General features: G+C 47.4%; 1 protein-coding gene across 1 annotated transcript in view; it reads left to right on the plus strand.

Annotated features, from left to right (window-relative positions):
• LOC147659374 (exportin-1-like) overlaps window positions 1-17,273 on the plus strand; it is a 379,442-nt gene that overhangs the window by 354,310 nt on the left and 7,859 nt on the right. The window lies entirely within an intron of this gene.

The raw sequence follows: 17,273 nt of genomic DNA on the forward strand, positions 1-17,273 counted from the left end.
GGCTTTTACCGAAGATGGCTGCGTAGGAGAAAGGCTCGTGTTGGAATTACATTTAATTAATCATTTCCGTCGGGAATTAGTCAGGTTTTCCTTGTCTCACAGTATCCTAGTATTAGCGGCAGTTATTTTTTTAAAGATTTTCTGTGACTAAGGATTCTCACTCACCTGAAGAGAATTCGACGGCAGTTTTCACGTGAAGTCGGCGTGTGAAGAATTGCCGTCCAGCGTCACCTGTCAACAGAACAGAATACAGAAGCGGAGTCATTTTGTAATTACTATATAGCAGACAACCTCGTAGTTAAGAAACGATTAATTGCGAATGTTTAAAGTTATAGTTTATCTTCAATCTGAGAAGGAAGAGAAAAGAAATAGTCACAGTTTAGACCTCAGAAAAAGCAATAGAGAAATAGAAATGTCTTACCTGTATTCAATCGCTATTATTCTAAAAGAAAAAGAAAGATATAGGAAATATTAGTCAGTACCAAATAGGGAGCCTAATATATGCATGGATGTAAATACAGAAGTAAATAAAAGGAACCTCCAGAACAAATAAGAGGTACAGAGAAGGAGACAAGAAAATAGAGCAATAGTTAAAGGGTTAATTACAGTACTAACGGTGTTGTGCATTTTAGGTAATTACATGGTTCAAGGAGTACGAAGTTGCTCAGAGGAATACTCAGGAATAAGGCAGAGGAGAGGCAAAGATTTCTAAGCTCAGGGTAGGTAGGAATTCCAAGGGAAGAAGGGAATTAGGAAGAGAAGAGTAGGTTAACATATACCTTCTTGTGTTATAGATACTCTTCATGAAAATTGATGTACTGACTTAAGAAGAGGATAGACTTGTTTAGAAGAGGACAAGCTCAGGACCAGTCTCTTCTTTGTTTATTTTCTCCACTCCCCCTTCGCCCTCGAGTGTTTTGGGGATCAAGTTGTCCTTTGGTCTCGGAGGCATTCTTGAGAGGGATTTGAGAACGTGCATCACAGTTCCAGTACAGCTCGGTCTCTGCTCCTGCGCAAGCTCTAGGTAAGGATTAGAAATTCTCCAGTATTTGGGGTGTCTTTCATAGATTCACATGCCTGAATCATTCCCTGTCGTTGGAGTGGGAGTCCCACGGTATATAAAAAAGCAATAATATGCCTGTAATACCCAAAAAACCTTGGTAATAACCAACCAGGAAGTAAAGTAGCCCTCAGCTACAGGAGCAAAACTCCCACACATGACTATCCTAGTCATTTTGTATAGACCAAACTGCCGCCAATCAGGCGACAGCACCCACCAGAATGTTCTCCCCAGAGGTTCAGGCTCTCAGATTTTCTACCGTACGTCGTGTGAAAGGAGTCTCCCTGAGCTTTGCTCAGTTTCTTCTTACTTTGGTTGGTTTTTTAACCTTCAAAGGATGTCTACTTCTAAATCCCTTTTTAGGGCTTGTGATTGCTGTTGAAAGCTAAGGCTCTTCAAGGAGGATCCTCACAAAAAATGCATATACTGTCTGTATCCGGATCATGAGCGGAAGGAATGTAAGATCTGCAGAACCTTCCCTCGAAAGACCCTCAGGGACAGAGAGGGTCGCCTTCTCCTGTGGCTTCAGAGGATAAAGGACAAGGATAACCCTGTTTCAGAGGTAGGGAGTATTGCCTCTGGGTCTTCTGTCTCCTCTAGGAAGAGAAAAACTGAGGTTGAGGTGGCTTCTCCTAGGGCGAAAGTGTTGAAGGCCCAATCCTCTCAGGATTCTGGTTTGCCTACTACTTCCAAGGTGTCTCCACCTGTGAAATCTGCGCCCTCAGGGAAAAAAATCTACAGTTTCCAAAGCAGCTACTCAAAATAATGTCACCTCAGTTTACACCTCTGGCCATGGCAGAGTCAAGTGCAGCCTCATCGTCGCCATCTCTTCATGTGGCCACTTCTTCAGTGACTTTCTCCTCACCAAGATCAGCTATGGTGATGTCTTCAGCCTCCTCACCGTCGTCGTTGGTTCAGGTACAAATTAGACCCATCCCGTCGACGAAGATGGTTCCATCGATCGTCGACGCTCCACCGTCGACAGGAATTCTGAAGGTACCGTTGACTAGTTCTTCGGCGTCGACTAATATCTTGCCGTCAACGAAGGCCTTACCGAACATTATAACATATATGTTTAAGAAAAAATAATGTTCGAAACCAATAAAAAGCGTAATTTTTAGGTCATATGACCAAGCTTTTCATCATTAAAATAACAAAAGTAAAATGAACCAATGAAAAGTTTTATTAACAAGTCACATGACCTGTTATGCTTACGTTACGCGCTGCGCGCCGCGCCCCGGATCGCTTCCGGGAAGCTGCGCTTCGCGCACCGGAGCACTTCCGGGTGCGCTAACGCGGCGTGTCATATAACGCATTACGCGACAACGTAGGTCAAGAATATAGTCAAAATGTCTCCACCAACCAGCGTTCGGAACACAACCCCTTTCAGCAGTCTAAAAAGATCTGTTAAATGACAACAGAAGGGACAGGCAACAAGAACCATCAGTCAAAGAGGGCAGGGCAAGTTCTTCTCTACCGGGTCATGTTGGGGCGCTACCGGAACTGATCGAATTGGTAGTCTACAGTGTTTCTGGATGTTTCAGACTGAAGCTGGCGTCAGCATGAGAGCACCACCATCTTGTGGCTCTGTCGTGGCCATTTCGCAAACAATCATGGCAGCCGCTCCCCACCGGAAGCCTGCGGGAGTCGGAAGCCCCGGTGACTTTTGTAGAATCTTCAAGGCTGAGGGGACGCTTTCGGGAATGGGGCAATTTCACACTGTGGCTTTCTCCCACTCAGCTCCTCTAGACAAAGAAAGTAGAGCCCAGGATTCTTAGGGGAGAAAGGCTGCTGCCCTGCTGGCCCATTACAACCGGTCGTTATGGGATTCGCTGGAGCGTTTTAAAGAAACTGGCCACAAACGCCCCTTCCTGGAGAATCTGAGACTTCCTGTTGAACCTAATTTTGGCAATCAAGTAATCAGCACAGCAGCGGATGGGGCTTCTTTGGCTGCACACATCTATGCACATGGAATATGTACACAGAGGTCTTCCTGATTGCACCGAATAGTTTTGAAACCGGAAGCTCAACAGCGTATTTTGAACCTTCCATTTTCTGGGAACTCCCTTTTTGGATTGCACACTGAGGAAATGACAAGAATGAAGGCCGAGTTGGATACACTAGAGGCTGTGGGCCTGGAGAAGAAAAAGGTCAAACAACGCTATAGGCCCTATAATCGCAAAAATTACCAACAGAGGGTTCAAACCCCTCAAAGGTCGCAAAACAAGTCTCAATATCAAGGCAGTCATTCCTTGAGAGACAGAGGAGGACATTAACAGTCCTCTTCCACAGCTAAAACTCAAGGCAAGCAATGATCTGCTTCCTCTAGCACCGTTGCACACTCCAGTGGGAGGAAGTATTTCAAATTGCATACAAGAGTATCGCAACATCACCAAAGACCAGTGGGTGCTAAATATACTGCGCAATGGGTACATGCTACATTTCTGCGTGCCTCCAAGAGACATTCCTCCGGTAAGATCACATCCTCAACACCTGGAAGTGCTGCGTCAGGAAGTGTCGACTCTTCTAAAGAAACTAGCCATAGAAGAGGTCCCTTGTGCCCAGAGAGAAATATGAGTCTACTCAAGATATTTTTGTTCCGAAAAAAGACCAAGCAAGCAAGTTCAGACCTATCCTAGATCTCTGATCTCTAAACAAGTTAATCCAAAAGGAGAAGTTTTGTATTTTGGCGCTTCGTGAAATATTTCCACATCTGAGGAAAGGAGATTGGATGTGTTTCGATGCATCTCCAAGATGTGTACTTTCACATTCCAATTACTCCACGGTAACCCAAGTTCCTGCGATTCATGATAGGCGCGAAGCATTACCAGTTCAGAGTTTTGCCCTTCAGCCTCAAATGTGCTCCACAGGTAGTCACGAAATTCATGGCAGTGGTGGCGGCAGCATTACATCGCCAAGGCCTGTTTCTGTATCCATACCTGGACGACTGGCTGTTAAAGAATCCTCTCCTCACATTTTGCTGAACCACGATCACATCTGCCTGGATCTCCTTCACCGCTTGGGCCTTCATGTGAACATGGAAAAATCAGTTAATCATCCCACTCAATCGCTCCACTTTCTGGGTGCCACCCTGGACTCCGGCCTAGGAAAAAGTGTTTCCTTCGGGGTATAGACTGTTATCAATGAGATACAAATGCAATATCATCCTTAAAGCACATCAACCATCAGTAAGGCAAGTGGTGTCTCTACTGGGGTCCATGGCCTCTTGCATTTTTGTTTTATAATTTGAGAGTGACCCCTTAGCACACCAGGGGAATAGGGTACTTTAAACAGTAAGAAAAGGGGGGTTTCTTCCCTTGGCGGACAGCTGAAGTTACACAAACATAATTGTCTAGGTCAACTAAACACATAAAATAAGTCCTGCACACTATAATGCACCCACACAGTAACAGTATAGTTTTGATATTTATTAAAAAATGTTTTTATATACTTCTGTATATTACACTACTTAAAAACAATCCATTGCACGCCTACATAAAAACAGTTTACAATTTCATTGACATCATTTTATACACATAAAAATGAAAAACACATTGAATCTCAAATAATTTTCATCAACATTGATTGGTTGAAAAGAGACAAATATCACATTGGGGGAGAGCCATCAGACACTGCTTATTGGTCTTTATATTTAGCACATCTGGAAACCTGGTATTCTCAAAAACTAAACCTGGACCCGTTATATATCTTGTCTACAGGATAGATTTGGTTTCTTGATTGTGCAGCAGCGGCGTCGATGCGTTTCAATGGCTTTTATTGATACTCTGCCATCTTTTCAAAGACTAAATATTCTGTCTCCTGCTTCTAGGCACTGGTTAGTTGCCACTTGCAAGAAATTTCCTGCAGATAAGCATATTTTTGTGAATATCTTACATAGGTATCATCTTACTTCTATGTAGACGTCTTACACATTGTTGCTATCAGAATCAATACATTGTTCTACCACAGGTGACTGCATCTCACTTCGTTTTTGTACATAATACTATATTATAACATCCTGATCCTTTTGCCACAATTTGATATGGGACACCTCATCAGAGTCATATTGGCAAGTTCTCAAAACTGCATATTGGACTTTGTTCTATGGCTTTTGCTTTCTGTATATACATAGCTTATCACCACTAAACCTGATGTTATTCTATCTCCGATTGTTTCTACCTTCCTCCTTGTAGTGAGACACACATGGTCTCTATTTGGGGATAAATCTATATAATCTCCATGACCTCTCTGCCCTTATTACCCTGCATAACAGTGGTTTTCCAGTTCCTGTGTACTATCATGCCTAATATAAGCTGGCTATGTGATTTTTAGAAGGGTTTTTTGAACACTCGTATCTTTTACCTGGTTACATCACCCTTGATCGTATCTCCAGGATTTCTCTTGCGTCACCTTTTAGGTCTTAATGCATTCCTTCTATAACGCAAAAAGATGCCTTCATTGTTCTATTTCATATATCTCATTGGCATTTTAACATATTGTGTTAACCCGAACTAGTTCCTTTACCTTGATTTTAAAATTTCTTCTCCTGGGAACCGCACTTTCTTTGACTATAAGTCTCACCTTATTGCCTATGGAAGAAGAGAAGACATGCTACCCTCGTATATGGGGGATATATACTGCCACTTATCACGCTTATTAATCTGACAGCGTTTTTTACCTAGTACCTACTTATTTTTGTAATGAACACTGTCCCCTGGCGGTTCTTCCTTAGAGTTTGGTGTATACGGACTGTCTGTTCCTTTTAATTTACCCGAAATACAACTGTTTGCCAGATTTCAATCTCTGAAAGTAGAGACAAAAGGGAAATCACTCAATGCCTCGATTTTAATTAAATGGTGTTTGCACTAGATTTATTTATAAACAGCAGTTGCACACGTCTTACCGTAGTTCTGCAGAGGTAAGACTTTCTCGGGGTGGGTTGTTCTTATGACAACGCTCGCGTCTCTCTGTAGATTTAAATAAATATACAGCGAAACGGAACAGGTGTTATTATGTTCTAGCCTATGCCCACACCGCATTAAAGCATCTTGTATGGAGAGTTTTCCTTACCTAATGACAGCCAGTTCAAAAGTCTCCCACTCCCTGTAGCCTTGATCTTAAGTCTTGCATGCTCCTCTTTTCACGACTCAAACCGCAAAGACCGTTTGTTGCAATTGCAGTACTATTTGAATGTATTCAGATCTGCTGTCATTGGCTCGCCTTAGTTATTCCCAGGTGCTCTTAGTTAATTTACCCGGCGTTGTCCCTCCACGCCTCATACTCTATATTATGCGATCCTTGCCTCGATAAGCTTAACACGGGCGCCCAGTTCCACGCCTCGCTTTCGCCCGCAGACTTATTGCCATTCAAGCCTCGTTTTGGTAACCGCAGTTGGCCACATTTCAAGCCTCATTCTGGTACATAGTGTTAATTCTAGATGACTTATCTCGTGTTTTTAGTTTAAATTATAAATTATTATATTCTTTGTAGTAGGTTTGATGTTAGCATATTAATTTTACATTGTTTGTTTCTGTGTGTAAAAATTATGTATTAATTTGACATTGTTTGTTTCTATGTGTGAAACTATGTACAGTAGTGTAAATATTCTGATGTACAGCTTGTTCTTTTTCTGCTAATCTATGTGTCGTAGATCTTTAAAGAAAAAAGCATAAAATAAATGGCACTGAATAATGATGCCAGGTTGGGATGTAATAAATATGTTCGAGGCATGAGGGCTGCTGAATTCATATCTGTGCATAGATCGCCGCCTAGTGTTGGGTCCGGATGATTGCACATTGTTGTCCTGGAAGCGTCTTCGAAGTATCACGAGATAGGTGGCTCCTCCCCTGGACTACAGTGTGCATGGGCATTCTCTCCATGCCCAGATTGTTTTTTTCCGCCATTGGGTTCGGGTGTCTAATCTTAACTCCAGTTAAATTACTTGTACTCTTTCTATTCCTAAGGCCAAAAGGCCTTACGGTCGGTATTGTATCGTTCGGTGCCTGGCCCTTCGGTTCTTCGATCGGCGTCGAAAGAAGATTCTCTCGACTTCACAGGCCCAGACTACATAGATGATGGAAAAGACCCCGTTTAAGTGGTGCCCCGTTTGTCACTCAAACTATTCGAACTTGGATGTGCACCCAGTGTGCAATACCAGTTTGTCCCCCGACCACGACGAGTCGAAATGTTTCACCTGCTCACGGTTCCGCTCAAAAAAGACTATCAAACTTCGACGCGCAGCACGGCAGTCGGCCCAGCGGTCGGCACGAGCGCCTGCAGACATCTTCGATGCCGGGGACGAGGAACTCTTCCAGGATGAGGAAGAGGCGGAAGACGACGTTCCTGAAGAACTGTCGGAGCCGGCGTCCGAGCAGGACTACAATTTCGAGATGGACGAGCCAGATGAGGAGTTCGCCCACGACCAAGACGTCGTCGAGGTAGGGGACGACGATCAAGCCCTTGCGGCCGTTGATGACTACTCCGGTGGAGAACCGAGTCCGCCCGCAGTTCTAGGGCCTATCATTAACATTCAGCCCTCTCCGGCTCCGGTCGAGGCATCGCCGAAAGGCCGTAGCCAAGATCCATCCTTTTGGTCTACAGCCCCGCGACATAGCCAGGCTAAGACCCTTTCGAAGGAGCCATCGGTCGATTCAGCGAAATCGAAACAGACGGAGCACAAATCTAAACCGAAACTGCTCAAGATGGTGGTCGGTTCGACGTAGACCTCCTCGAAGGCTGTCGACGACCCTTCGACGCCGAAGATGCCTGTCGGCGCCAAGACTGGGATTTCGAAGCAGGGTTCGGCCACCAAGACGGTCGCCTCGAAGGCCTCGACGTCGGTGCCTGCATCGACTACCAAACCTGGCGAGAAGGGCAAAGGACTTCCGTTGGGAAAAGGTCTACAGCCACCTCTCTCGGGGCTCAAGACTGGGCTGGCTAAGAGGGCCGAAGCCACTGGCAAGGACGCCCCGACTTTGTCGTCGACGCCCAAGGATGGAGGCGCACCGCGCCGGGAGCTCGATTCGACGCGGTCGAGCGAGTGGCCTACACAGGCGTTGAAGAAACCCGAAACAAGCGCTTCCGGTTCGACGCATGCGCCACTTAAGTTTGGCCTTCTGCCCACGGCCCGTCAAACAGCTCGAGGTTTCCAAAATGGCGAAGGTGTCCTCCCATGCACAGGTCGTCTATCATGAGCCTTCTTACGACAACCAGGCAAAGCTGTTTATTGATTCGGAGTCGGGCAGGCTTACCGTCCACAAGCGGAAGATCGCGCCTGAACATCCCTTGGAAGGTTACAAGATTCCCCTCAAAGGGAAGATGGTCTCCACCACCTCTCCGGTTCTTGTTGAACCTATTCAGGACTACTCGCACCATGCTGTTCAATCTCCAACACAAAGTGAGGAGGACTTAAATGCGGACTATAGCTAAATGGGCTTCTCTTACAATACTGACACTGATCAAGATGTCTCAAATCAATGGTCAGGAGCGGGAGATCAGGGGGATGACCCTGATGACCCCCAGACCGCACCAGACTCTCAGTCCTACATTGTGAAACCATCACCAACTGAGGACACTGTTGCATTCAATGCCTTAATTGAGCGGGCAGCCCTCAACCATGACGTCGAGATGCATGCTGAGCCAGTGGATGAGGATTTCTTGTTTGATACCTTCTCCACGTCTGAACGCACCACCAAGACTCTGCCCATGCTTAAGGGGGTCCTCAAGCATGCCACAGCCATTTTCAAGGAGCCAACCAAAGCCAGGGTTATAAATCCCCGGATCGACAAAAAATATAGGCCTGCCCCAGTGGACCCAACCTATATCAAAGGCCAGCTCCATTTGGACTCCCTCGTGGTGGCTAATGCACGCAAGAGGGCTAACTCTCAATCAACTGGTGACGCTCCCCCTCCGGACAAAGAGTCAAAAATCTTTGAAGCGTCTGGGAAGCGTGTGGCGGCGCAAGCCGCTAACATTTGGAGAATAGCCAATACACAGGCCCTCTTGGCTAGGTACGACAGGGCGCACTACTACACCCTAGAACAATTAATGCAGCACATGCCTGACATGTACAGAGAGGCAGCGGAAATGGTTATACAGGAGGGAAAACTAGTCTCCAATGCGTCAATCAAATGCGCGCTGGATGCAGCTGACACTGCAGCAAGGGCAGTCAATACGAGCGTGATGCTGCGGCGCCATGCCTGGCTGCGCGTCTCAGGGTTTAAATCCGAGATCCAAACTACTCTTCTCAATCAGCTGGACTTCCTGTTTGGACCCGAAGTGGACACAACACTTGAGAAAATGAAAAAAGACAGACGGCGAAATCCATGGGGGCTCTTCAGTCACAGCAGTTTCGGGGCCGTTCCTTTCGTCGCTCCGGTAACAGGGGAACAACAAGAGGACAGGCTCAACAGCATTCACAGTACGGCAAAGGCAACACGCAATCTGCCTACACTAAAAACACCAGAGGTGGATACCATGGGAACAACACCAAGGGGAGAGGCCGCGGCAATAACAGCGCCAGGTCATCCACTCCCAACAAACAGTGACTTCATGTCACTACCCCCCGACCATGTAACACCTGTCGGGGGGAGACTCCAGCAGTTCCTGCCACTCTGGGAAAACATCACAACAGACAGGTGGGTGAGACAACTTATCCGTTACGGCTATTGTCTAGAGCTAACCTCCACCCCCCCAACATACCCCCAAGAAACCGTCGTATGTCCTCAGAGCACTCGCTCTTATTGCAGCAAGAAGTACTCTCCATGCTGCAAAAAGGAGCCATAGAACTCGTGCCTGCCGAGGAAAGGGGTGCAGGGGTTTTTCTCCCTGTACTTCTTGCTTCCAAAAAAGGACGGGTCCCTGCGGCCCATTCTGGACCTCAGACCCCTCAACCAATACATCCTTTCGGAGCACTTTCACATGCTAACTTTACAACCAGTCCTACCGCTGCTCCGTCAGGGCGACTTCTTTGCCACACTAGACCTCAAGGATGCGTATTTCCACATTCCCATCCACCCAAGTCACAAGAAATATCTCAGGTTCACAATCAACAGTCAGCATTACCAGTTCAAGGTTCTGCCGTTCAGGGTCACTACTGCTCCCAGAGTTTTCACCAAATGCTTGCCAACTGTGGCAGCACACCTTCGCAGAGAAGGTGTTCACGTGTACCCCTACCTGGACGACTGGCTCGTGCAGGCCAAATCTGCCGAGCAGTGCGGCCGCGACATGTCACGTACAATTCACCTCCTTCACAGTCTGGGGTTCTCTCTGAACTACGCAAAGTCTCACCTGCAGCCGGCCCATGTGCAACAGTACTTGGGGGGCGACACTAAACACCCAGTTGACCACGGCGCAGCCGAACCCAGCCAGGGTCAACCGCATGCAAACTCTCATCCGGAGGTTCCAACCTCAGCGATCCCTCCCGGCGCAATTTTTCATGCAACTGATCGGCATTCTGGCATCCTGCATATTCATTGTCCCGCACGCGAGGCTGCACATGCGACCCCTTCAGGAATGCCTAGCCCGTCAGTGGAACCAGGCTCATGGCCATCTAAAAGACCTAGTGTTGGTGACCGGTCGTGCTTACAGCTCTCTGCATTGGTGGAACCCACAAAACCTTTGCAGGGGACGACCGTTCCAAGAGCCTGTCCCACAGATGGTGCTAACGACGGACGCATCTCTCCTGGGTTGGGGGGCGCATGTCCTCCACTACACAGTGCAGGGACTATGGACAGCACAACAGCAACGGATGCATATCAATGTGTTGGAACTCACGACAATCTTCATGGCACTGAAGGCATTCAAGCTGCACCTGTGCAACAAGGTCGTGTTAGTCCGGACGGACAACATGACCGCCATGTGGAGCCACCCTCTGGAGATCCGGAATTGTCAAGATCTCTCTTTCCGGAAAGCCTTGAAGACCTGGCTCTTTAGACAAGCATTTCAATAAACGCATCCCTCCTCTATGTTCATGTTACTGCTGATCACAGCGCCAAGCAACCAATCGGTGATAGCGCGCTCTAGAAATATTTTAATAACAATGTATTACATCCAAAAGCAGGGAGGCACGCACTCCCCGCAGCTGTCTCACCTAGCCCAGAGCATGTGGAAGTGGACCATTCAAAGGAACATCTTCCTCATGGCGGAGCATCTCCTGGGTGTCGACAACCAGATGGCGGACCTCAGTCATCAGATGCACGAGTGGGAGATCCACCCGTCGGTTCTCCATCCGTACTTCCAACAGTGGGGTCATCCGGACATCGACCTCTTCGCCACAAGCGAGAACGCAAAATGCCCAAACTTCGCCGCCAGGTTCCCACACCCGCAGTCTCAGGGCAATGCGATATGGATGAACTGGTCAGACAGATTTGCGTACGCTTTTCCGCAAGCCCCCCCCCCCCCCCCCCCCCCCATACCTCTGGTGGCGCGCAAACTGCGACAACACTCCATGACGCTCATCTTAGTTGCTCCAACGTGGGCGCGGCAGGCTTGGTACACCACGTTCCTGGAACTTTCAGTGGTGCCTCACCAACGGCTGCGTCTTACTCCCAGCCTCCTCACTCAGAGCCATGGCGACATTCAGCACCCAGATCCCCAACAGTTGAACCATGCGATTTGGCTCCTGAGGTCATAGACTTTGGGTACCTGAACTTGCCTCCTGAGTGCATGAACATAATCAAGGAGGCAAGGTTTCCGACTACCAGGGCCTGCTATGCAGCCAAATGGAAGCGGTTTGTTATTTACTGCTCCAACAATAACATTAATCCGTTGGACGCGTCTACGCAAAACATCATATGTTACTTGTTGCATCTGTACCAATGCAACCTTGCGTACAGTTCCATCAGGATCCATCTGGCGGCAATAGCTGCTTACCTTCAAAACAGGCAACACCTTTCCGTTTTCAGGGTACCAGCCATTAAAGCCTTTTTAGAAAGACTTAAGAGAGTAATCCCTCCCAGACACCCCCCTTCACCAGTCTGGAACTTAAACATCGTTCTCACCAGACTCATGGGGCCGCCCTTTGAGCCACTCCATTCCTGTGAAATACAGTTCCTCACTTGGAAGGTGGCCTTCCTAATAGCTATTACATCGCTGGGGAGGGTCAGTGAACTGCAAGCTCTCACAATTCAGGAACCCTACCTGCAAATTCATGCGAATAGAGTGGTGCTTCGCACCAACCCTAAATTAATGCCAAAGGTAGTTTCGCAGTTCCACCTTAACCAAAATATAGAACTGCCAGTTTTCTTTCCTAACCCAGACTCAGTGGCAGACAGAGCACTGCACACCTTAGATGTTAAAAGAGCTCTCCTGTATTACAACGACAGGACAAAAGACTTTCGAAAGACTAAACAACTGTTCGTTGCATTCTCTCCACAACATAAAGGCAACCCTATCTCCAAGTCAGGTATAGCCAGGTGGATTGTTAAATGTATCCAGATCTGTTATCAAAAAGCTTAGCGCACCTTAACAGTTCCCCCCTAGAGCGCATTCCACACGCAAGTTAGGGGCTTCCATGGCTTTCCTGGGTAATATTCCTCTTGAGGACATTTGTAAAGCAGCCACATGGAACACCATACATACATTTACCAAACACTACTGCGTAGATGTACACTCCAAACAGCAAGCTACTGTAGGAAAAGCTGTTCTCAGAACTCTCTTTCAGACTGCTGCAGCTGGCACGGGCACCCGCCGGTAAGGAGGAGACTGCTATTCATACTATGCATAGATATGAATTCAGCAGCCCTCATGCCTCGAACGGAATATGCTACTTACCAGTATGCATCTGTTCTTGGCATGAAGTGCTGCTGACATTCATATCGCCCGCCCTCCTCCCCGGTGCCTGTCGCAGCTGCAGCTCTCAGAAGCATTTTCAGGCATGGTCATCACTTTCAGTATTACACTCCATCTCTGCCACAATGGCGAAAAACAATCTGGGGATGGAGAGGACGCCCATGCGCACTGTAGTCCAGGGGAGGAGCCACCTATCTCGTGTTATTTCGAAGACTCTTCCAGGACAACAATGTGCAATCATCCGGACCCAACACTAGGCGGCGATCTATGCACAGATATGAATGTCAGCAGCCCTTCATGCCAAGAACCGATGCATACTGTTTGCGCATACTGGTAAGTAGCATATTCCTTCGCTAACCTAGATGAAATTGTTTTTGCTTAAAGCAAGTGTGGTCTAGGTAACAGTTTGTTGCACATTCAAAACGGGTCTAGCCTAAACCACGTTCTCATAGACCGATCTCCTTAGGGTTTCAACAATAACGAGGTGGTGGCAGACAGTTTTCATCAATGGAGTCCATCGACCTCTTTGCAGACAGTCTAAACAGAAAATGCCACACCTTCGCGTCCAGATTTTACCAACCAGGAACGAGAGGGAATGCACTTTTGATAGACTGGTCCATGACATTTGCATACGCCTTTCCGCCCCGTGACCTCATCCCGAAGGTGGGTGACCAAGCTCATCCGATCCAGGATGAAGATGATCCTCATAGCACCGTAATGGCCTCACCAATGGTGGTATCCGGACCTATTACAGCTCTCGATCTGTCCGCACAGGAGACTCCTATGCAGGCTGGACCTTCTGACCAAAATGGGAGGGAAGATTCTGCACCCCAGCTTCCCTCGCTGAGCTTGGCAGCATGGCTCCTGAGGTCCTGCACTACAGACATTTGAACCTCCCTCAGGACTGCATGGACAGTTTGAGGGAGTCAGAGACCATCCACAAGAACTTCTTACTCTTTTAAATGGAAAATATTTGACTTGTGGTGTTTGCGTAATGGTTGGAGTCCAATTAGTGGGCAAGAAGAGGTAATCTTGCCATATCTGCTATGCTTGGCCAAACTGGTTTGAAGTGCACGTCCATAAAAGTTAATTTGGGGGCCGTTACAGCCTATAGAAAATCACCTATCCAACCTTTCTTTCAACTTCAGGTGGTCAAGGACTTCCTTCAGGAGTTGAAGGTTTATCCCCCTGTCCGACCTCCTCCTCCTTGGGAGTTGAATCTTGTTTTGTCAAAATTGATGGGTCCTCCTTTTGAACCCATCCATAAGCCCACATTACAACACCTTACATGGAAAGTAGCTTTTCTGGTGGGTATAACATCAGCATGCAGAGTGAGTGAAATCCAAGCACTCGATTCTAAGGAATCGTATACGGTTTTCTATCACAATAGAGTGGTTTTGAGAACTCCCCCGTCTTTCCTACCCAAAGTAGTGTCTGACTTCCACGTCAATCAGACTATTTCTCTCCCCTCTTTTTTTCCAAATCATGCTACACCAGCAGAAAGGTCTCTTCATTCATTAAACCTCAAGAGGGTTCTCATATTCTAATTAGAGGGTACAAAATCCATTAGAAAGGCTGATCAATTGTTTGTAAACTAGGTCTCTTAGAACAGGCATTCCAGCCTCCAAATGATCCATTTCAAGGTGGATAGTGTCCTGCGTTAATAAATTGGCTTACCAACTAGCAAACAAGCCTCTATTAGCCTCCCCTAAAGCTCACTCTACGAGGGGAAAGGCTGCTACAATAGCTTTCTTACACAATGTACTGATGGCTGAGATTTGCAAGGATGTAACTTGGAAATCGGTTCATACGTTTACCAGGCATTACTGTAAGAATTCTGACTCCAGAGCGGATACCCAAGTAGGCCAAGCCTCCTTGAGGAATCTGTTCCAATGCTAGCTTAATTGGAGTCTTTGTGATGTTTTTTTTAACAATATATCTTTACTGTACACTTTTGACTTGCCCGCAGGATGAGGGGATGGGCTTGCTATTCTATTCATGTGCTTATGACTATTAATGAGGATCCCCTGGAAGAGAAGGATAAGTTACCTGTAATTCTAGTTCTCTTCCAGGAGTATCCTCATGTAAGTCATAAGCAACCCACCCGCCTCCTTGGGCAAGTGTTCAAGATGCATGTCATGTTTGTGCCATGCCCTTCAGGTCCCTGAAAGAAAAACTGACCTGTCACCCCTGAGGCATGACGGGAAGCTGAATGGTCATGGCTGCCTTAATAGCGTGGTGCCAGTTCATTGTGTGTGTTTCTGTGGATTAGCATTTCAGCTTTCTACACTGATATTTCTACCATGCAGCCTATGTGCTGGCAATGTTTTTGAATTCCTATTTGCAGGATTATGATTTTTGCTGTGCATTAAAGCAGTTTTCAAATGTTTTCTTTCTCCCTGCTTTATTGAAATAGTATGTATATGCAAGGGAAATTCTTACAACATTGCTCAGCGTTTTTAGTATATGGAAGGCTCATTGTGTGTGTGTGTGTGTATCTCAGACAGCGGCACATAACTGAAGCACACACTAAAAGACCCGCAAACCAACGCAGGCTCATTCAAGTCGCCAAGTGGAGGTCTCATATTTTTAAGTGGGAGGTGTGGCCTCTGCCAAAATGACTGTCACGCCTTGTAGAGGGCAATGAGCACAAAACGCGTCGGGCATGTTGTAAACTGGATCTGCTCGCCGATCCGGCTTTTACCTCCTGAAGGTTGCTGCAGTGGATGTCAGAGTACGGCTCTAACAGGTGGGAACCTTGGAGCTTTGATTGATACGCGGCCTCCTAGCCGCGGGAGATGCACCACCCGGAAATGTGGGGCCACGGAGCTCCGAATCACGGAGTCTCAATGTGGAGGCATCCATGGAGGATTGATAAGCCGGATGTGCGAGTGGAGGCCCATTGGTGGACTTGAAACATCAGACAGCGGCACATAACTGAAGCACACACTACAAGACCCGCAAACCAACGCAGGCTCATTCAAGTCGCCCAGTGGAGGTCCATTATTTTTAAGTGGGAGGTGTGGCCTCTGCCAAAATGACTGTCACGCCTTGTAAAGGGCAATGAGCACAAAACGCGTCGGGCATGTTGTAAACTGGATCTGCTCGCCGATCCGGCTTTTACCTCCTGAAGGTTGCTGCAGTGGATGTCAGAGTACGGCTCTAACAGGTGGGAACCTTGGAGCTTTGATTGATACGCGGCCTCCTAGCCGCGGGAGATGCACCACCCGGAAATGTGGGGCCACGGAGCTCCGAATCACGGAGTCTCAATGTGGAGGCATCCATGGAGGATTGATAAGCCGGATGTGCGAGTGGAGGCCCATTGGTGGGCTTGAATCATCTGACAGCGGCACATAACTGAACCACACACTACAAGACCCAGAAACCAACGCAGACTCATTTGAGTCGCCCAGTGGAGGGCTCACATTTTTAAGTGGGAGGTGTGGGCTCAATGCCATAATGACTGTTGCGCTGCTGAAGAGTGCAATAAACACGAAACGCGTCCGGCGTGAATCAACAGGCATGCTGTAAACTGGATCCGCTTGCCGATCCGGCTTTTACCTCATGAAGGTTGGTGCAGTGGATGTCTGAGTGCGTCTCCAACAGGTGGGAAGCTTGGAGCTTTGATATATATATATCTACATAGATTGTTTCCAAATATGTTTTATGTTTCCAGGGTCCTGCGCATGGGCGGGAATATTCATGTGCTTATGACTTTGATGAGGATACCCCTGGAAGAGAACTAGGATTTTGCAGCGTGAATCTTTCTGCATTCACTATGTTGTGCATATTCCGCTATCTGGTGGTTGGGTCCGGAATCGTAGTACTTTTTTTTTTTTTCGTAGCCCAGATGGTCGTTGCCGTCCCATTTGGTGTAACTTCGGTGACGTCTGCATGCTTCCGGCGAAAGCTCCCACCCTTGGGCGCCATCTTCAGATTCTTTTTTCCGCCGTTGGGTCTGGATCGTCTCGTGAAGCTCCAGAAGTTTTGGAGGAGAAAAATACGTGAATATCTTCAGGAAAAAACTCTAAGATCAGAGCCGGGACGACTAAGGAGAGGAACCTCGAGATTTTCGCCGTCCGGAGAATGCGCACACAGGGTTACCCCTGAGTGCAGTAATTGACATCACATTTAAATTCTGCCGTAATTGCCACCACAAGAACGCGCAGAGAGACCAGCACCCGGTCTGCAACCTCTGTCTGCCTATCGACCACGGGAGCAAGGACTGCAACGCCTGCTCAGACTTCACGCCGAAGACGCTGAGGATTCGGGAAAAACGGAGGATAGCTCACCACACGATGCAGGGCAAGGGCAAGGCCCTGTCGCTGTATGACCTGGGCCTCTCCACCGTCGACTAGGACAACATCGCCAAAAGTCCAGATGTCTCCATGGTCGCAGAGACCGATAAGAAATCATCAGACAA

The sequence above is a fragment of the Lissotriton vulgaris genome, unplaced genomic scaffold, assembly GCF_964263255.1.
Source record: "Lissotriton vulgaris unplaced genomic scaffold, aLisVul1.2 SCAFFOLD_2182, whole genome shotgun sequence".
NCBI classification, from domain to species: Eukaryota; Metazoa; Chordata; class Amphibia; order Caudata; family Salamandridae; genus Lissotriton; species Lissotriton vulgaris.